This window comes from Miscanthus floridulus, chromosome 3, assembly GCF_019320115.1.
Source record: "Miscanthus floridulus cultivar M001 chromosome 3, ASM1932011v1, whole genome shotgun sequence".
Taxonomy (NCBI): domain Eukaryota; kingdom Viridiplantae; phylum Streptophyta; class Magnoliopsida; order Poales; family Poaceae; genus Miscanthus; species Miscanthus floridulus.
The window spans coordinates 33489568-33511662 of record NC_089582.1 but is presented as its reverse complement, the minus strand read 5'-3'; positions in this window follow the sequence as shown (position 1 = coordinate 33511662).

The window sequence follows — 22095 nt, the reverse complement described above, 5'->3', positions numbered from 1 at the left end:
ATTGGGTGGCATCCTATAAGGCCTTCATGAGATAGGTGTCGTGCCTGGTAATAATTCAATCTTGAACTCCACATCTCTGTTAGGTGGTAACCCAGGCAACTCATCTAGAAACACATCTAGGAATTCACATACCACTGGAATGTCAGCAATAATCATAGGCCGGATAGCATTAGATACATTTCAGAGGTCAAATCTCTAGGAAGTGGTACTAAGAAACCATTCTTACTGTCTGGTTCCCTTAACATAACCACTCGAGTGGAAGTATCAATAAGAACTCCATGGCCACTCATCCATATCATTTCTAGGATTACATCTATCCCCAACCCGGGCAATACTACAAGATCTGTCATATACTCCCGGTTGCTTATGGAGATGCGCACATCTCTAACTATTTGGTTGGTGGAGATTTGATTTTCGGCTGCACTTATGTAGTAACTACCCTTATCTACAGTAACTACCCTATGATTATGCTTGGATATAAATGTTTGACTCATAAATGAATGCGATGCTCCAGAATCAAACAAAACAACTACGGGATGTTGGTTCATAAGAAACGTACCCACAGTAAAAACTTCCCCGACAGGAATTTCTTCAATGGTGGTATAGTACACATGTCCCTGACGCACATTGGAATTACCCTGCTTCTGGTTGTTCTTCTTGGGATAGCGGCAATTTCTTGCCTAATGGTCAGGCTTGTTGTAGTTCCAACACGGTAGCTTCCAAGATTGTGTCTTCAAGGAATCGATTGCATAAGGATCAATATCAGCTGATTCAAATGCAGTGCTAGGATCAGCTCTCTCCGGACAACATCAGCAGATAACATCAATGAGCTATGGTTAGTGTCGGGAAGAATATATCGGACTCTACAAAAAAGAAAAGATTAGGGTCCAAGTTATCTTAAGTTAGGAATGTTTTCTTTTATTCCAAAGATTGTTATGAGTCGTATTTGAGTAGGATTCATGCTTATGTTCTGGGTATAAATATTAGACCCCGGCTATTGTAAAAAGCACCAATCAATCAATACCAATTACTTCTTCGGCTTCATGCCAACCTTAGGAGTAGGAGTACTATAGATCTCGGCGAGTTCTTCAACAAGCAGGGCTGCATCAATCCGGTTGACCTCCAGCTTGTTTGTAAGTACCGCCATGGCTTATACTTCCATTTGTAAGGGTGCATCGGTCCAGCCAACCTCTTATGAGCTCTAGTATAAGCTAGTTATCGACTCTTATCTAGTTCAGGTATGGCTACATCGGTTAAGTTTGACCTCCACTGCTCGAATTAGATTAAGGTCAAGTTATCAGCTCTACCTAAGGGTGGCATCCTTCAGGTAGATTCATTAAGTTACCGGTCTTGCTGATGTTCTTGTTGTCATTATTCTTCAGTAATATCAACCTACTCTATCGAGATTGATCTAGATCGGCCTCACATCCTTTTAGTATATCGTTTATTTTGCTATATTGTGTTAATTTTCACTTCAAACGATGCATTATGTTTTATCGACCGTTCTACTTTGATCTTGATCGTGCAAAGTACGCGGCCAAGGCATGACTGATCTTGAGAAGGTTTACTAGCTAGTTGAATCTGGTCTGTAGCTCGCTATTATGGCTATAATGATCTGGTCGATCCCCACTGGTAGCACTTTAGATCGGAGTACGCTAGCTGGTAGATTTGCTTTTGACCAGGCGTGGCATTGGCTGTTTGCTATGCCCGCATCGGCTAAATAGCCGATCGCCCATACTCTAACGCTTATAGTGTGTCTTCATGATTCTGTTAAATGTGAACAGATTTGTTTACTCTAAAGGTTTGATTTGTTATCTTTATCATAGCTGCCATCGATCCGGTCGAACCCCACTGTTAAGGATAACAGGTTAGGTCTAATGAGCTTATAGATCTATTCATATTAAATAGTCGATTGTTCACATGCTGTAATCCCTTTTCTACCTAAATCCATTATTTTAGCCGATTCGCTTATGCTTTCACAGATATGGCATGCTTTCATGAGCCTATCGAAGTATGGTCAGTTCTATGGACTTTCTGGTTCTAGACTATCATCATCATCATAGCTGCATCAATCCAGTCAAACCTCATTGTTGGTGGTGATAGATTAGATCTAGATGATTCATAGGTCTGTCTATATCAAACAGTCGATTGTTCGCGTAGCATATCCCTTTTCACCGGATTCATTGGCTTTACACCACGTATCGATCAAAATCTAATTTAGCCAGTGATGTATCTTTGATGCATACATGCTAATAGCTCAAGGAAAAGGGTCATTAAAACTAGGTGTATTGTATTCATTACTATAAAATTAATCATGACTGATGACCTTTATAGTCTTAAACAGCTGAGTTCTTCTTGTATCGGTTATTTTAGTCGATTTTCCTGTCTGGCTGCTCCCGAAGCAGCACACTTGGAACTGTTTGGGCAAAACCAGCATGTTCCACCCTAAATTACTGATAAACTTTCTCTCCTTGTCAATTGTAGGTCAAATTGACTGGCACACCCTTAGGAATTCATAGGATCGACTGCTTCTGTGTTGAAGCCAGGCAGATCTCCAGATCGTTCCGGCTTGCTGCATGTCCACCTGGCGTGGCTACCATGTTTTCACGCTGACATGTTCTGGCACGCCTAGTTGGACCCCACAATTGTCATGGCAACTCACAACAACAGTGACAGCCTTATGGTGCCTTATGAAGACCTACCTGATGAGGATAAAGATGTCATCAGTAATGCTATAGAAGAGTTTCAGAACAAGTATTTGTTGTCCTACACCAAAATACGTGATAATAAAATTGTTCAGAAATATCCACTACCAAGAGTTTTGATGCATGGGCAGTCGGATATAGATGAGGCTGATGATAGGCCTTTCTTCATAGATGTTGTAAACAAATTTGTTCATGATGCCATGTTGCACCATAATACAATTTTCTTGAACACATTCCACAATACCATGAAAGCGGTGTTTCATGGATATCCAATTGATCAAGTTGGACCAGCTTATTATAACATTCCACATCCATCGACTCAGGGGACTAATCAAGCTGGTAATAGCCATCCAGAAGCAACGCTAACTAGTAATGATGATGTCCAGGCAGTTTAGAGTTTATCTGAACAAGTTCAAGGTATCGCTACTAATGAAATACAAAATAATCCTAGATTATCAGTGCAGTATGTGCAACAGCAGATGGGGCAAATGGTTAATTTTGGCACATCAAGCCAAATACCGTCGTCAGCTCAGAAAATAGCGCCATCAGTTCAAAGGATTCGTAGAGATGTCGATCCTAACATCTACAACCAGAGACTTCAAGCAACAAATCAGCAAAGGACCCAACAGATAGAGATTCCATAAGGATATCACTATGGCACAGATTACAATACCCTTCATATGATTCCAAATCCAGGGTATCAAGGTACCCAAAATTTTAATTCACAGATGGGTCAACAATTGTAGAGAAATCTAGATTCAAATACTGATGAGTTGTTGCTCAGAGTGACCGAGATAATGAAGAATTAGTTCGGTTTGAAACCAAAAGGGCAGACCTTTTCGTACATACATTCATATCCAGAGTGGTATGATCTGGTCGCTCTTCCTACAAATTATAGGAATTTGCTAAGTTCACTGGTCAAGATAGCACAAGTACAATAGAACACGTCAGTCGGTATCTTACACAATTGGGCGAAGCATCCATTGAAGAGGCTCATCGAGTTTGTTTCTTCTCCTTGTCCTTGTTAGGACCAGCCTTCACTTGGTTTTCATCATTGCCAGTTAATTCCATTGCTAATTGGGCTAACCTAGAGAAGAAGTTTCATACATATTTTTATACTAGGACATGAGAAAAGAAAATCACATATTTGACGACCATAAGGTAGAGAACTGATGAATTGGGTGCCGAGTTTCTTCAGAGGTTCTGAGGGACTAGAAATTTGTGCTTCTCATTGAATCTAACTAAGGATCAGCTAGCTGCTTTAGCTGTTCAAGGGATGTTGCCAACATAGAGGGAGAAGCTGCTTGAACAAGAGTTTGACAACTTAGGTCAGTTGGCTCAATGAGTGGCAGCACTCAATAGCCAATTCCAGAGTATGCATGGAGATACCCAATTCTAGAAGAATGTCACAATTGCCGAAGCCTATAATCCATATTCAGTTGATGATGGCAATGAGGACGATGAAGAAGAGATTGCTGAGGCCAAATGGAATTGGGGTAAGAAGACAGTGACGGTGCCAAATCCTTGGGGAAAAGGAGTTAAGGAGAGCTATGACTTCGATGTCACAAAATCAGACAAGCTCTTTGATTTCTTGCTTGAGAGAGGACAGATCAAGTTGCCCGCCAATCATGTTATGTTACCTCCTGATCAGTTGAAGAATAAGAAATTCTGCAAATTTCATAATGTTACTTCTCTTTCTACTAACGAGTGTAGAATTTTCTGGCAACATATACAGAGGGCTATTCAGCAAGGGAAGCTTAAATTGGATACACCTCGGAAGATGAAAGTTGATGATAATCCTTTCCCAAGAGATCAGAATATGGTCAATGTGAAGTTGCTCAAAGGAAAGGCTAAAGTCCTGACATCAACCAGAGCAAAAGAAACTAGAACAGTCGATCCAAAGATACAAATATCGGCTGATAAATATAGAGAGATTAAAGGGCGTCGTGACCAATAGAAGAGCCAACATGAACAGGGAGAGATATCAAGGGATGGGGCGATAAGGCCATGTGTCACATCTCAAATTTTGTTGAATAAATGGCAATGGAAGAAGGCAAAGGATTATCAGCATTGGTTAGAAGAGAAAGAATACCAGCGTCAATAGGAGAAAGAGAGGTATGAAAGTAAGCAAGCTGAATCACATTGGAATTGTCCTTTCTTCAAACATTATTGGAATGAAGGTTTGAAATTGCCTACTAGAAATAATTGCCCAGAGTGCAGTGAGCAATATTGGGAGTTTAGGCAATCTCAAGCCAACCGCCAGACTATCCATGCTCGAGATGAGTATCATCATAATAATATGAATCAGCGCCTAAAAATAGAAGTGTTCATGATCAGCTTGGTAAGCGAGTTGTTGATCAAAACTGGTCTGATTATGAAAAAGAAGATAATGAGGAAGAGTATGTTTGGTAGGTAGGGCAATGGTGTCTAGGAGGTTTGACAAGAAGCCAAAAAAGAAGGGTACAACATCTAAGGAATAGAGAGCTAGAATAGGCTCAGGCATCTAGTAGAGCTCAAGTGTGGTGTGCTAAACAAATAGCCAATAGGGGTCAACCATCGGCAAATATTCAAATGGCTTCTCTGTTACCATCAGAATTTAGAGCTACAACAGATCAAGAAGTCTATTCAAATTTTGATGAATCGGAATATGAGGAGATAGTTGCCAAGTTGACAGTGATACAACAAGATATATTCGACAAGCTAGTCAAGCATCGACACTTAAAGGCTTTATATGTAAAAGGTTTTGTTGATGGGAAGCTGATGAGCAAAATGTTGGTGGATGGAGGTGCTTCTGTTAATCTTATGCCTTATACTACTTTTCGCAAGCTTGGCAAGGGACCAGGAGATTTGATTGAGACCGACATGATGCTTAAGGATTTTGGAGGTAATGCATCCAAGACCAGGGGGCAATAAACGTCAAATTGACAATTGGGAGTAAGACTTTGCTCACTACATTCTTTGTCATTAATGGAAAGCGTTCATACAGTTTACTCCTTGGTCATGATTGGATTCATGCAAATTGTTGTGTACCATTGACTATGCATCAATGCTTGATTCAGTGGCATGGAGATGATGTTGAGCTGATTCATGCTGATGATTCTGTGAGCATAGCAACAGCTGACCCAATGTATTGGGAACTTGTCGGCATGAAATTTTGTCCCGTGCTGGGGCACACGAGCAAGTCAGAAGGGTCTGCTCGATGGAGCTGGAGATCCACCTAGCTTCAACACAGGGATTATCGATCCTGCGCACTCCTCCCGAGACGTGCCAGTCAATTTGACCCTACAATTGACAAGGAGAAAAAGCTAATCAGTAATTTAAGGTGGAACATGCCGGTGTTGCTAGACAGTCCCGAATGTGTGGCTCTGAGAGCCGATGCGGAAGGAGATCGACTAAATAGTCAATTCCAGCATACTCATAAGAATAAATCAGTTAAAGCTCGTAGAGTTATGGAAAAAATCGGTTATCATTCAGGATGAATATCGTTATTTAGACAAATATTAGTCAATAGCAATAGGATGTCAACAATAATCAGTTTATGCTAAGCCAATGACTGCAAGCAACTGAATCCCTTTTTATATAAAAGAAACAACTCATCATCATTTAACCTTTTAATAGAGATAAATCTAATGAACATATTAGATCTCATCTATCGTTATGACCAGTGGGGCATGAGGCAAAATCATGCAAGCCGTAGAAATAGCGATAAATTCGACGACCCTAACTTATTACTAATATCAGTGGGGCATGAGGCAGAATCATGCAGGCCACAATACAATAATAAGATCATGGGGCTAACACATCTTTCAACCTATCTTTACTTCAACGGTCTCGTGACATGAACTACATATGTGAAAACACTCAATATCAGCTAAAACAGCCGATTCAGGCATAGCGCACAATTAAAGTCATGCCCTATTAGGAACAGATCTACCAAATAACGATCCCCACTCTATGGTGCTAAGAGTGGGGTGTGAGGTAGAATCACACAGGCTATGATAACGGGCCATGGAACGGTTCTCGTGAGCCAATAGATCTATTCAAGACTAGACATGCCTTAACTGCACACTATGCATGATCAAGATTGACACAAAACAGTCGATAAAACATAACTCATCGTTTAAAGTGCAGATTAGATCAATTTAGATTAATAAATGATGGGTTAAACATGATATAAGGCCGATCTAGATCAATTCCAATCGGGTGAAGTGATATTGCTGTAATTAAATAAATAATGAAAGTAATAAGCAATATCGGTAACTTAATGAATCTATCCGAAGGACGCCACCCTTAGATAGAGCCGATAACTTGACCTTAATATGGAGGTCGACCGGATCGATGTAGCCGTACTTGAACTAAACAAAAGTTGATAACAAGCTTATACCAGAGTCACAGTGGAGGTCGACCGAATCGATGCAGCCGTATGAACAGAAGTATAAGCCAAGACAGTACTTACAGACAAGCTGGAGGTTGACCAGACCGATGCAGCCCTACTCGCTAAAGAACTTGTCGAGATCTACTCTACGCCTACTCCTAAGGGGTGGCCAGAGCCAAAAAAAGTAAGTAACTTGTATTTGATTGATTGTGTGTCCTCTTACAATAGCCGGGGTCCAATATTTATACCCGGAGCCTAAATATGAATCCTACTCGAGCATGACTCATTGCAATCTTCGGCATAGAAGAAAACATTCCTAATTTAAGATAACTTGGACCCAAATCTTTCCCTTTTTGTAGAGTCCGATATGTAATTTTCTGGCACCAATTGTAGCTCATCATCGCTATCTGCTGACGTCATCCAAAGAGATCCGATTCTAGAGTCGTATCTGAATCAGCTGATATCAATCCTTATGCAATCGATTCCTTGATCGACACAATTTTGGAAGCTTCGAGTTCCCGCATTTTTCTCTCCAAATTTTGGTGTAAACACATGCCCCCCAATTTTGGGATAAAAGTGATTTTATTCCAAAATTCCTATTTATCTGTTTACCACGCTGCAACTGTTTTGCTCCGAGATATACACGCGACTCCTGACTTCCTGGACCGAGTCTTATATAATGTCCCAATAGTATCTTTTTCGACTCACTCGGCCTGTTTGCTTTCCCCTTCTTTTTCGAGCAAATCTCAACAGCCGACGCCGCCATTGCCAAAGCTTCAACCCTAGCAAATCTTCTGCCCCATCAAGCTCTTATTCAAGCAGTCTTCCTCAGATTCACATTTGTGTCGGTGGTAATGGTGACCAGCGACCACATCCCCGAGGTATGCTTTCAAATTGCCATTCTCAAAATGTTGGTTGCTACCCTGTATTTCCTTTGTCCTCAAATTTATTTTATCTGATTTCTAGGAAATGAGGAACGAAATCTTGATTCCGTCAGCTGTTACTTCCAATGTTTATTTTCTTGGGCCTATGGGTGATCCTGATCCATCTGATTTCATCCATCAAGAAACCAACCAAATCCCCTTCAAACAGTCTGTAGTGGATTTGTCCTCCTAGAATATCAAAACTCCCTTCAGAAACTGGCCTAAAATGCCAAGGGGTGGAGAGATTGGTTTCATAGGATATCCGAGAAAAAGGGTGGAGATTGGGAGTTTGATGATTTGAATCAATGCTTGACACTCTTGTTGTCCGGGATGGATAGGAATGATTCACTCTTGATTTCTGCATCTTATTTCTGGTCCAATGCCCTTAATGCCTTTGTATTTGGTCACGGTCCAATGATGATCACTCTAGCCGATGTTTACATGTTGACCGGTCTTAGAATTACTGGATCAATGCAGCCTTATGAGTACTTGAGTGCCAGATCCAAGAAATTAGCCAAGATATCAGACTACACAGGATGGGCCAGTTACATTCTGAACCATATTGGAGACGAATCAAATGTTAGTGAAAGGGAATATGTAGCCTTTCTGAACATGTGGCTTGAGAGATTCATCTTCTGTGGGTCATCTTGTGGCCCGACTTACAATCATAAACTCATGGCCAAGCATCTAGTAGTAGGCAAGGACATCCCTCTCGGAAAGTATCTGTTAGGAGCCGCTTATCATCTGATGTACCAAGTAGCTGCCCAATTACTAAAGAATGAACCAATGCATGCTATTAGTGGCCCCTAGTGGTTGATACAACTATGGCTTAACCTGTACATGCACAAGATTATAAGGCTTGATCTCAGAAACCTATGTTTCCCTTCCTCCAACTTTGATGAGGAATATAAAGGCGAAGAAGGAAGAACCCATCAGTGTACAAGCTATGGTGAGGCTGCATCGGCCATAGCAATCGATATTGACATTGGCCATCTCTTCAAAAAGTTTTATAGATTGTTTAATGCAAACATCCTAACCTGGCTGCCATACGACAAGGATGAAAACAATGAGTTGATCTTCCCATTCAAATTTTGATTTGAATCAGGCTGCTCGGATGAAACGGCGGCTGCAATCTTCAATTCCTTTATCAAGCCCTGCGTCCTACCAGCCAAATTTCATCATGGTCGTGCCAAAATGGCCATAGGTTCCTTCCTCCTAGGCAACCTTCCATCCTATGAATTCTACAACCCCTCTTTTGTAGCTTGTCAGTTTGGTTTTGGCCAATTGCCCCCTCAACTTTTCTTTAAGGATGTACTGAGGCCAAGAGAGGATATTAGTGAAGTACTGGAAGTCTTCAGAGTTTTCCAGCTAGGGTCAGATCTTCCTTCCCTTTGCTTGCATGACTAGGTCAGAGTCAACTTCTCTTCCACTCTCTTTGACTCCTGGTGGCAAGAATGGCACTCCTATCTTTTCTGTGGGTTGGGTCACCCTTTGTGTATAGCTCTAGATGGGGAATTTACTTCTGACAGAGAGGTAACTTGCCATTTCTTTTTAAGAAAGTTGTTTGACAAATTCCTCTACCAACTGTTCTAATCAACCTTTTTAGGATGCTGAATTTGATCCTTCGAGCTTGGATAGGAAGAGGCGTCCTATAGATTACTAGCCACCATGCCCAGTTTTAAGAATGGGATCGGCTATGCCTTCACTGAAGAAATTGATGAAAACTCATGCTGCCTCCACTATTGTAACATATCATTCTTCAAAGCGCAAGGTGGCTCAAGGGACAACCCAAAAAAACACTACTAGGAAGAGGCTCCGTAGAACGAGACCATTAGCTGCTCCGGTAAACAATCCATTTCCTTCTCAAAATGTTATTCAACTGCTGATCCTATTCCTTCACAGTTATCAAGCATTACGTTCCAACCTATTCTAGGTGCGGAACTGCTATCCCAGGCGTTTGACTTAGCACCAACTAAACCCCCATCGGTTGATCCTCAAAAGGAGCCAATTTCGGTTGAAATAACTGATGCTTCCATAACAGCAGAAAATGTTAGTTTTATCCTTGATGCTTGTCAGAGTATTTTCTTTGACCTTTTCATTTACTCAGTTTCCATCCTTCACATGGCATCTTACCATGCCAGATACTTCTTGAGGAAACACCCATGCAAGAGCGAGAGCCTAACAGTCCACTTAATGATCCTATCGATGTCGAAGGTGATCTTATTGCCGTCGACACTCAGACTGTTGATTCCCCAGCTCGGCATACAACTGATGGTAAGGAAGTTATATGTCCCTTTATTCTTTTACAATAATTATGAACTAAAAATTTCCTTGATACTGTAGATGCTAATGTTGAAAGCTCAAAGCCAATTCAACCAGATGCTATTGGTGCACCATCAGTTGTTCCTTCTTTTCAGATAGAGGCTACTATAGAGAAGGTACTGTATCCTCTTTGCCATCCATTTGTTATAAACTGATTTAAACATTCTAATCAAGATTTCCTTATACACAGGCACTCAATCTTCTAGCCCTGAGTTACTCTTTCAATCTTGAGGAGTATCTTGATGAGGATGAAATCAGATCATCATCCACTTCTTCCAAGGAAATTTTGTCAGAAGAGACCAAAAATCAGCTAAGAGATGTTCTGCCAATGTTTGAGAAGAATATAGCCGATTTGGTCCAAGACATTAATTCAACGCATAGAGCCTTCTTGGTCATTAAGGGTAATCCATCTCTGGCTCTCTCCATAGTTTTATCCCCTCTATCCATTTTTGAAGATCAGGTCCTGAGGGTGAAACAGGCTCAGAGGAATCTATTCAATCGTGAAACTTTGTTGGCCAAGGAGAACTCTAACAGGCAAGAGGCTAAAGAACTGGCACAGTTGATTGACCACTTGAAGAACTCCTCCCTCAATATTGACCCAGAATTGTCTCAATTGGAAGCCAGGCATTGTAGCACTCGGTTTTAAGAACAAAACCAGATACACACCATATGTGAGCCCGGGAAGTCAAATCTCACATATAGCTATAAATAAGGGTAATATCAAAAGACAATGCTTAAATACATAGCGTATTAGTATAAAGAATATAACCTCAGAGTATAGACAGCATAAAGACAACTCCGATCTTCAGGCGAAGACTCCAAATCCACAGGGACAACTGACTGGTTGATCACAAGCCTAATTCCTCCAAACTCTAGCAATCTGGTACCCATCCAAGATTTTTATCCAAATAATTGAAAAATAAAGCAAGCGTAAGTACATGTCGTACTCAACAAATATAACATGAGGTTCATGAGGCTCAAAAGGCTGACACTGGTTTAACTGCGATAAGCTTTTAATGAATCATCTTTTAGCCATTGGGTGGCAACAAGTTTTTTTTCCACAAGCCCATAAACACATGATTAGGTAAACATGAATAATGAATAGCATAAACAGTAATAATTAATGAGCATCTTCATCATCAGTATCATCAGTGTTCATCATCTATTCCGTAAGGGTTCCAAGGCCGCTCGTGACCGTGAGCACGGCTGATATACCAGTTTTACACTCTGCAAAGGTTGTACACTTTCACTGTGAGTCATGATTTACCCTTTCGCCCGAGGTCACGAGCCTCTTGACCCACTACCAAGGAAGGTCGGCAGGGTTCACTATGAAGCCTTTCAAAGGTTCATCTAACAAGTTAGGGCCGCTAAGGTTTCCCCATCAATAAGCATGAACCCCCTCCAAGGAGTGACTAACAATATACAAAGAAACCAAAGTGCACTCTCTTGGCAGGCCAAGATCATACAAACTGGAGCCCCACTTGTGCCATAAAGGTAACCTCTAACAAGCTAGAAAAGGTCCTCATACTGAGCTAAAGCCAGAGCCATATAGGCCTCACAACTGTACTGTAAGTCCCGGATGATCACTTATAGATAAGTCCTTAGGGAGAGGAATCTAGAACACCATAAAAACAGCCCAATGCTCTAGCCCCCTGATTCTATGTTGCTAAAAAGAATCTTTTAATGTTTATTGCATATTACATTAGTCAAGTTACAAGATCATGTCTTTAGTTGAGCACTAGCATCATACTACCCAATGCAATAACCCAAAGGTATCAAGGTACAGGGTAACAAAATACTAGGAAATCCTTAGTGGCAGTCAAGGTAGACACATGCAGTATGAATTAAATGATTAAAGGTATATAGGACAACAAGGAAGATCCCATGCTATACTTGCCTTAAACACCGATCCTTCGGTAAGCTTTAATCTTCAACGTTCTTTTTCTTCTTCTTGATCACCACATATATCTCACCGACTAGACATGGTAATAAAGCACCACACAACCATTCATGCAATCATACATGAACCAAACAATAGATTTAAATTAGAACAGTACACCAAACATAGAAAAACAAGTAAAAGAGTTTGAAACATGATTCTACGCATCACTACGAACACGCAGTCGCGGGAAGCACTCTAATCGGAGCTACGGTTGAAAAGATACATCTACCAAAAGATCTACTCATAAAACTATTAGTTTCATGTGTTTTAATTATATAAAAACATATATAATATATTTTATAGATAATATAAATTAAGTCAAATTTGAGTTTGAAATATAATACTAAAGTAAAACAAATCATATTTTATTTATAAAACCCAGTTGCATAATTGTTATTCAAGATATGATTTAAACCATGAAATTCTAGAAATAGTAATATGATAAACATTGTTACTAACGCATAGATCTCGTTCCTATGAATCTAACGCAACTTGGATGGATCAAAACGGAGCTTAAACACAGAAGATATGAAATAAACAAGATTTCCTTTAGTAAAATATTAGATTAAATCTAATCGCGAATTTTAAAAGTTGAAAACATACTTAATAGTGGTATGAACACGAAGGTGATGAAATTATGAACCTAACGCAATTTGAACGGGTCAAATCAGAGTTAAAACGGATAAGTTATGGCTAAAACAAAATCAGTGGCAAAACTGTAAATAGCTGAAAACATATTTTTGAAGTCAACCGAGAAAAATACACTTTTTAAAAGAAGACGTATTCTATCTAATATGTAATGGACTGCGGGTTCTATTTTAAAGAAACCGAGGGGCTCTTTATAAAGATTGCATGCGAAGGGGTAAGTTTTATTCCCAGCCCTTGATCTAGATTTGGACGGCCAGGATCAAAATAGGAAGAGAGAGGGAGGAGGCTGCTGCCGGAACAATAGCTGGCGCGGTGGCGCCATGACCGGAAAATCTGGGACCTCGCCGGCGCGCGTGACTCAAGGCCTACGGCCATGATTTTTAACGGGAACTGCACTGGGGCGAAAGAGGGAGGTCGATGCGAACTCACCTAGCTGCTTCCCGCGGAGGATTGTAGGGTCCGTGGCGGCGTGGAGAGGACGGCAGCAGTGCGGCTATGGCGGTGCTAGGCGGCGGCAGTGGTTGTTCGACAGTCTCGGCGAGAGCAGCGGCTTGCCTATCGGGTTAGGCGAGGGTAGTGAGGTGCGGGCGGCTGATATGGGGCGGAGCGGTGTGGAGAGGACCGAGGTAGTTCGGCGGCGTCAAGCTTCATGCGGCGGAATCCATCGATGGCGCAAGGCTGGCTCGGCCAAGGGCAGGTGCGAGATGGGTCTCAGGGTAGGCGGCACGGCGCGGAGGCTTGATACTTATGGGGCTAGCGCGGCTTGGACAGCAAGGCAACGAGCTCGGAAGGCAGCAGTGGCTGGGACGGACACGGCCTCCTTCGTCGGAGCAGTGTCCGGTGCGACAATGGAACGAGGAAGAAGAAACCGGCTGACATGGGGGCCCAGGGTGGCAGCGAGGGAAGGGTGCGGGGTCTTCAGCTTGGGCCTTCGACGCGAGTGAGAGGAAGCGAAGGAAAACTAGGGCCGGTCGCGGAGGTGGGCTGTGCGGAGTGGGCGCGGGAGAAGGGCCGGCGCGCGCTAGGCTGCGAAGCTGGGCCGCGGGGCTTGCTGAGCCACGGAGGGAATGGGGCAGGCCTTCAGGCGAGGAGGAGGAGGCTAGGCCGAAGAAAACCGTGGGCCAAAAGGCAAGGCTTGCGAAATTTTTTCCAAATTTGATTTTTCTAATACTTTTTCAAATGGATTTCAAATTCATTTGAACCTTGAATCAAAACAAAATTTAAATATTATTTAAAATATACTTTCAATTCAAAGTAAACAGAGAAATTTTGGTAAGTTTTCAAAAATAAATTTTATACATTTTTAAATTCTTTTATTTTCTAATTCTTTTCTTTCTTTTCTTTTACTTCAAAGCCATCTTTAAATTTATTTTTTTCAAAAGCATTTTGAATGTGTTCAATTTGAATCAAATCCACACAGTTCAAAGAAACAAATGCACTAGCATGTATGCACAAACATGTTGCTAAACCTTATGATGAATTTTAATTTAATGAAAATTTTAATTCCCTATATTTCATGAGCACAAAAATGTGAAATTAAATCAATTTAACTTCATTTCCAAAATTCAAATTTTAGGGTGTTACAGGCATGCAGAACTTGAGAAGGAGCTAGAAAATGTGAAGGCTCCCATTGATCGTCATAAGTCCACCCTATCTCAAATACCTGATGCCATTCAACAAAAGAAATAGGAACTGCTGGCCAAAGTCAGAGAAGGTAGAGCCGTCTGAAGTAGACTCGAGAGCATTCCTAGATCAGCCGAAGAAGACAAACAATAGATCGCAAAAGTTGATGCTATTCGGCTAGAAGTGTTGAAAGCGATCCAGGATGTTCTAGACTTGTAATTCGTGTATCAACATATGTCTTGTGTGGAACCAATGACAACCATACTTTCCATTGTCTCACTGTGTTTTCTTTGTTTTGGCTAAAGAGCCGATTTGAAAATAGTCGATTCTAGACTACCGATCTTAATCCAATGTAGGTCTGAAAACATGGCCTTTATTAAGAGAACCCCTTGATCTTCTATCTTTAGTCGCCCCATGCCATATTCCCTTCGGTATTTGTGAGGTGGCGCTTTGCCTTCTATTAATTGCGGTTGCCTTTTGCACGTCCTGAGGCATCTACCTCTTCTATCCGTGGCTTCAAATACCAGGTGAGGGCTCCGACCTCGAGCACATCTACACTCGCAATCGCTCCTGTTCTTTTGCACTTCTCCACCCTGGCAGAACTCTGTAGCGTACTTCATTCCTGTAGATTCGATCAACTTCATAGCTGGCGAGGACAACCATGAGGTGAATATGCCGGTAAATCAGCGCCTTCGACGCATGAGGTGAGATCGACATCTTCTGCTTATGATGATGAACTATTCTGATTTGTCTATAGATTCATTTTGAATGACAGTCTCTGTCCACCAACATCTTGTTCATCGACTTCCCATCAACCAAACCTTTTACATATAAAGCCTTTAAGTGCCGATGCTTGACTGGTTTATCAAATATAGCCTGTTGTATAACCGTCAGCTTGGCAACTATCTCTTCATACACCGATTCATCAAAATCTGAATAAACTTCTTGATCTGCCGGAGCTCCAAACTCTGATGGTAACAGAAAAGTCATTTGAATATCAGCCGATGGTTGCCTTCTATCGGTTGTTTGCTTAGCACGCCATACTTGAGGTTTACCGGATGCCTAAGCCTGTTCCAACTCTCTATTCTTTAGGCATTGCACCCTTCTCTTCTGGCTTCTTGTCAAACCTCCTGGACACCATTGGCCTTCCTGCCAAACATATTCTCTCTCATTGCCTTCTTCTTCACAATCAGTCCAGTCTTGATCCACAACTCTTTTGCCAAGCCGATTATGAACACTTCCATTTTTAAGCGTTGATCCATGTTATTATGATGATATGCATCTTGAGCATGGATAGACCAGCGGTTGGCTTTAGATTGCCTAAACTCCCAATACTGATCACTACACTTTAGACAGTTATTCCTGGTAGGTAACTTCAAACCTTCGTTCCAGTAATGTCTGAAGAAAGGATAATTCCAATGTGATTCAGCTTGCTTTCTTTCATACCTCTCTTTTTCTTATTGACGCTGGTATTCTTGCTCTTCTAACCAACGCTGATAATCCTTTTCCTTCTGCTGCTGCCATTTATTCAACAGAATTTGAGATGTAATCCGTGGCTTTGTCGCCCCACCTTTTGACGTTTCTCCCTACTCATATCAGCTCTTTTGCTTGTCACGAAGTCTTCCAATTTCTCTATATTTGTCAACCGATATTTGCATTTCGGGATCGACTATTCCAGCTTCTCTTGATTTGGTTGATGTTAGCACCTTAGTCATTCCTTTGAACAGCCTAGCATCAACCATGTTTTGATCTCCTGGGAAAGGAATATCATCAACTTTCATTTTCCAAGGCGTATCAAATTTGAGTCTTCCTTCCTGAATAGCCCTCTAAATATGCTGCCAAAAATTCTGCATTCATTAGTAGAATGAGAAGTAGCATTATGGAACTTGCAGAACTTCTTATTCTTCAATTGATCAGGGGGCAACATAACATGATTATCGGGCAACTTGATATGTCCCTTCTCAAGCAAGAAATCGAAGAGCTTATCTGATTTTGTGACATCAAAGTCATAGCCTCCTCGACTTCTCTTCCCCAAGGATTTGGCACCATTACTATCTTTTTGCCCCAATTCCATTCAGCTGCAGCAACCTCTTCTTCTTCATCTTCATAGCCATCATCGACTGAATATGGATTATAAGCTTCGGCCACTGTGGTACTCTTCTAGAATCGGGTATCTCTGCGCATACTCTGGAATTGGCTATTGAGCGCCGCCACTCGTTGAACCAATTGACCCAAGTTGTCAAATTCTTGTCTCAGCAGTCTTTCTTTCCATGTTGGCAGCATCCCTTGAACGACCAAAGCAGTTGTCGATGTTTGACCACCGATAGCCTGCCATGGGGGTACCCGGGGCAGTATGTTCGGGCTTCAGCGTATGCGGAACTCGATGGTTAACGTAAGAGACAGTTGATGTATCCTGGTTCAGACCCCCGATCTTTGATCGAGTAATAGCCCTATGTCCAGTCGATGTTTAGCCTTTGCGTTGGATTGATTGTAAAGTGTTTTTCAGTTGTTGTTCTCTAGGAACCCTGCCCTTCCTTATATAGTCAGGAGGTCAGAATCCTAGTCGGTTTACAATGAGAGTTCCTAGTAGGATTACAGAATAATACTACTACTAAGATTACATAGGAAGAATCCTAGTTAGACTAGATCTTCTCCCTTCCTTGCGGGGTATCCCGTGGGTCCCGCACCGACAAGCCCTCGAGCACTTCATGGTTGAACTCTGGAAGCCTCGTCTTGTCCTTCAGGTCTTGTTGAGCAGGAACAAGCGTCGTCCGAGTGCTTTCTTGAGCGAAACCATGTAGCGCTTCATGACATCTTCACGTGGTGTGTACCTTTTTGAAGAAAAAAGTACTCCCATTTGGGTGTAGCCCCCGAGCCTCTTGCTGTTTGGCACAAGGAGCTAGAGGGTCTTCCCTTGAAATCGCTCTAATTCTTCGTCGAAGGGCTCCTGAGCATATACCCGGGTTCTTTGTCAAAAAGAGCTCGGATATAGCTAGGTCTGGGTTCTTTTTGTCGTGTGGCCTTAAAGTGGTCTATCTTGGAGAAGTCTTCTGAGTGATGTGTGCTTTTTTGAAGGAAAAAATGCACTCACTGAGTGTAGCCCCCGAGCCTCTTGCTATTTGGAACAAAAAGTTGGAGGGTCTTGAATCTTATGTTGTTTGAGAGCTGCTGTCTTGAGGAAGTCTTCTGAGTGATGTGCGCTTTTTTGAAGGAAAAAGTGCACTCACTGAGTGTAGCCTCCAAGCCTATTGCTATTTGGAACAAAAAGTTGGAGGGTCTTGAGTCTGAGTTGTTCAAATGACTGGAAGCCTTTTTTATTGCAACCCCCGAGCATATATCTGGGTTCTTTTATCCGAAAAGAACTCGGATACAGGATCTTGGCATGTTCTCTGGTAGTCTACTGTTGTCAGATGTAGTTGTATGGTGGTGGTTGATAGTAAATGTTGTTTGTTCATGAGTTGTACAGTGTTGGTATATTCTTCCGAATATGCTCGTTCTTGAGTACTACTCCTTCACGCCTGAGTCCTCCATTATTGAGTTGTCTTTTCACTATGTCCTTTGTTAGGCTTGTTTCATTGGTGCTCTTGGTCCTTGTGCACCGCTCCTTCAGTCTATAAATACCCTCCTAGAGTGCTGTTTTGATTCATTGAGCATTTTGTTGCTTGTTCTAAAGTCTCTGTAGTAATGAATATGGTAGTTTGTGAAGTAGAGCAGCCCTCAGGCATATTTTGTAGTTCTTGTATATCTTGTCATAGCTAAAGGAAGTCTTGTGATAGGGATTAGAGGTAGACTAATCCTGCAGCAGCAATGTACCAGGAGGTACATGGTGGTAGTTGGAGGAAGTCTTGTGATGTGGGCTTCGTTCCTTCATCTGGCAGTTCTGGGTTGATCCTCATTGCCTATCCTGAGACTGTCCGGTGCAAGTCAACACCATATCTAGCATCACATCGGACTTGGGTAGACAGATGCCTACCGGCCTTCTCTACTTCGTATTGTCCCACCGTTCTGCTAGTTTCTGCCTCAGATGCACTACGTCCGTCCTTTGAAGAAAACAGTGTAGCTGAGTACGGTTTGTTCTATCGAGTAGCAATTTGGAACACGTAGTCGTTCCAGAGCCTAGCTGTGTCTGGGTTCCTCTTTGCTACCTTGCTTGTCGTAGTACCGAGTTCGTTGCGTCTTGTAAGATGTGTAATCTTCTATTTTTGGAAACCATTTATAATGGAAAGAATCTTGTCTTCTGAGTTGTCATTCTTTATTCTGCTGATGTCCTGGTTGTTTGTGAGTTTCCCGAGTTCTTTCTATAAGGACCGGGTTGTTGCGTTCCTTGTGAGGTAACTCTTCGTTGCTTCATGGTTGATGAGTTCTTTTTGTAGCAATATGATAACTCCGCCGTCGTGCTGGATGGATAAGTCTGAAATCTGCCCATTGAACGGTACCATTGTGTGGATTTGTGTCATCCGTCATTTTAGCTGTGTCAGTAAATGGACCATTGCGTCCTCATGCCGTGTTAAAACGGGCCTAGTGGGCCGTGTTTTTACTGGTGTGAAATCTATTTAAGGGCCTTTCCTCTTCTTCTTTTTTACTGCCCTGATTTTCCCTTGAAACCCTAGTCTTCAAAACTTCTGCTGCCGCCATTGTTGCCATCATCTGAGCGCTGTCGTCTGAGCCCTCTCGATTCTTAGTGCCCCATTGCTTTTGGTAGTATATGGGTAGGAAGAAGTCGGCAAGTAAGTCCAGGCGACCTTTGTCGATGAGGAAGCATCGCTCTCCATTGTTGAAAATCAAGAGTTCATGGCCATGAGGGCTGCTCAGAAGATCTGGCCGGCTCTGACTATGACTGAAGACCAGTTGTGTGAGCTCGTGAGTGATGGTCTGCTCCAGAGCAAGGAGTTTGCTGATTGGAGAGCTCCCGGCGAGCATCGGGTCCCTACTCCAGGTCCTGGTGAGATTATTCTTTTCGTCTCCTTTATCCGTGCCAGACTCTGCCTTCCTGCTTCTACTTTTCTTCACCAATTTCTCAACTTATTTTGGGATTAGCTTGAACCATCTTGCTCCCAACGCTATCCTTCATCTTTCTGTTTTTGTTCATCTTTGTGAAACTTTCCTTGGAATTCCTCCTTCTATTTCTCTCTTTTGTTACTTCTTTCGTCTGAAGCCACAACCCCACCGCGATGACACCAATGTTCTTGGTGGCTGTGGGATTCAATTTTGCTAGGGTCTTAAGAGCAAATTCTTTGACTATGACCTAGTTGATTATGTGAAGGATTGGCGTGCTGACTGGTTTTATGCCGCCAATTTGATTCCTCCTCTTTCCGTTCATTCTGGATCTGGTCCCTTGGTTAATGACCGATGGGAAAAGAGCCCTGTGACGATGGCTGAGCTCTAGGCGATCAAGCTGTTTCTTGAGAGGATTTGTACTCTAAAATAGCAAGGCTTGACCGGCTTCGGGATTATTTCTAGTTTTCTTCGCCACCGAGTTCAACCTCTGAAGGAGCAGGAGAATTTTGGATTTGAGTACTCTGGGGTGGAGGACCCTTCTCGTATGGTCCCTGCCCTTGAGTTGACTAATGAGGAGGTGCTTGAGCGTCTTCAAAAGATGTTGAAAGGAGTAAGCATTGTCCCACTTGTAGTCCTTGAGTACAGTGCTAACAACCCGCCCCCTGCTGTGAGTTGTTTTTTCTTATGTGGGTACTTTTTGTATTTCTTTTGCTGTCTCCATTTTTTGCTTAGTCTTCCTTGTCTTATTGTTTTACTCTTTTATAGGAATTGGGGCGTAATTTCGCTGATCCGATTCCCCTTGATGATTGCCCTACAAATGTGGAGGCTGGGGATAGTCTTGCTAGGGCATCCTTAACCAGTAAGTTTCAATCTACCATGATGTTTCCTGGTGTTTCTTCCGCATTTTCTAACGTATATGAAGAGTATGTTCCTTGTCCAGTTCCCCGAGCTCCTCGTAGTGACGGAAAAAGGGGACGAGCGGATTGTTCTTCCTCTGGTTTGCCTGCTTCCAAGAAATCTCGCCAGCCGAGTACTCATCCAGGTACTCCAGTTATAGGTAGCATGCTCCTAGGTGAGCATATAATCATGTTTTGTCTTTTTGTTGTTTGTTTATGCCTTTGACCGAGTACTTTTCTTCTTTTTCAGATGGCGCTGTGGCTACCTTGTTGGAGACTAAGGAAGACGAGGCTGATGATGTGCCCCTTGTCACGCGTCGGTGAGTTATTTCCTCACTTTTCTGTTTTTGAACACCCCTTTTTTCTTTTTGTTCTGACTTTGGGCTTGTTGTCTTGTAGTAAGCGGTCGTCGAGCTTGAGTTCTTCTGGGGCTCTAGAGGCGACCATGCCACTCCCATTGCGGGGTGGTGGTGATGTTTTTGCTGCTGTGGTTCCCCCTGCGAGGTCTTCTTTTGGTTTTATGAAGAAGAAGACAGCTGAGTGAGTGAATTCTGGTTTTATTTCTTTGCTTCTGTTCTCCTTTTTTCCTTTTCCTATTGGCAAGTTTCCTTGTCAACTTTTAGGCCTTCATCTTCCCTGAACCTTCAGTCGACTTCTTGTCAGACCTCTGGTGCACCCTTGTATACTGAGCCTCAGGACTCAGAACGCACGGTCGTCGAGGTGGCTATGAGGGAGACGGTGTACATAGCCATGGATTTGCCGACTCCTGAGGTGACCGTGGGCATGGTGGTGGATCCATCTGAGGAGGTAGCTGGGGCTTCCCAGGATATGGCCCTGGTTTTGCCTTATTTGCCTACGCCGGCTTCTCCTTCTGCCTCTCTTGGTACCGGTGCTCCGTGCTTGGATGATGATGTGTTGCATCATTTTGATGCTACTCATCGGTTGTCAGAGCTGACCGGTGCCTGGGGAAACTTAGCGACCTTTGCGACTTCTTTTGGGGAAAAGCTCTAGGTAAGTTTTTTTGAAGTTCTTTCTTTGGATGTTTGCCTTTCTTCTATCCTTATGTCTTGTTTTTCTCTCTCTCTTTTTGCTTAGTCTTTTTCTCATGATCATACCGGCTTCTTTTTCTCATCTGAAACTGAGAAAAAGTTGTCTTCTGAGGTGAGTACCCTGAAGGCGGAGCTTGACCTCTACCAGGCCAAGTTGGAGACCAAGCGTCAGACGCATCAGAAGGGGGAGAAGTCACTCCGTGCCCGGGTGGTTGAGGCAGAAAAGCAGAGGGATGCAGCTGCCCAGGAGGCCTTGAAAAATGTGGAGGCCATGAAGAAGGAGTGCACTGGTATTGCGAGTTCTTTTTCGTTTCCTTTTGTATTCAAATTAGCCTTTCTGCTGACTTGTTTTTTGATGCCTGGTCTAGCTCTCCGAGTTGAAAAGCAGAAGCTCTCGGAGGGTATTGAGGAGATGAAGACACTTGTTCACAGTAGTCAAAACAGGGCCGAAGAGGTAATTACTCATGCTGAAGAAGAACTCGTGCTTGCTAAGTTGATTAGGCGTGGAGCTGATAGGGATCTTGTGCAGGCCCAAAAAACTATCAAAGTCTTGACTGGCAATTTGGCGATGGCTACTGAGAATTAGAATGCTTTGTGGAAGTCTTTTCGGTCAG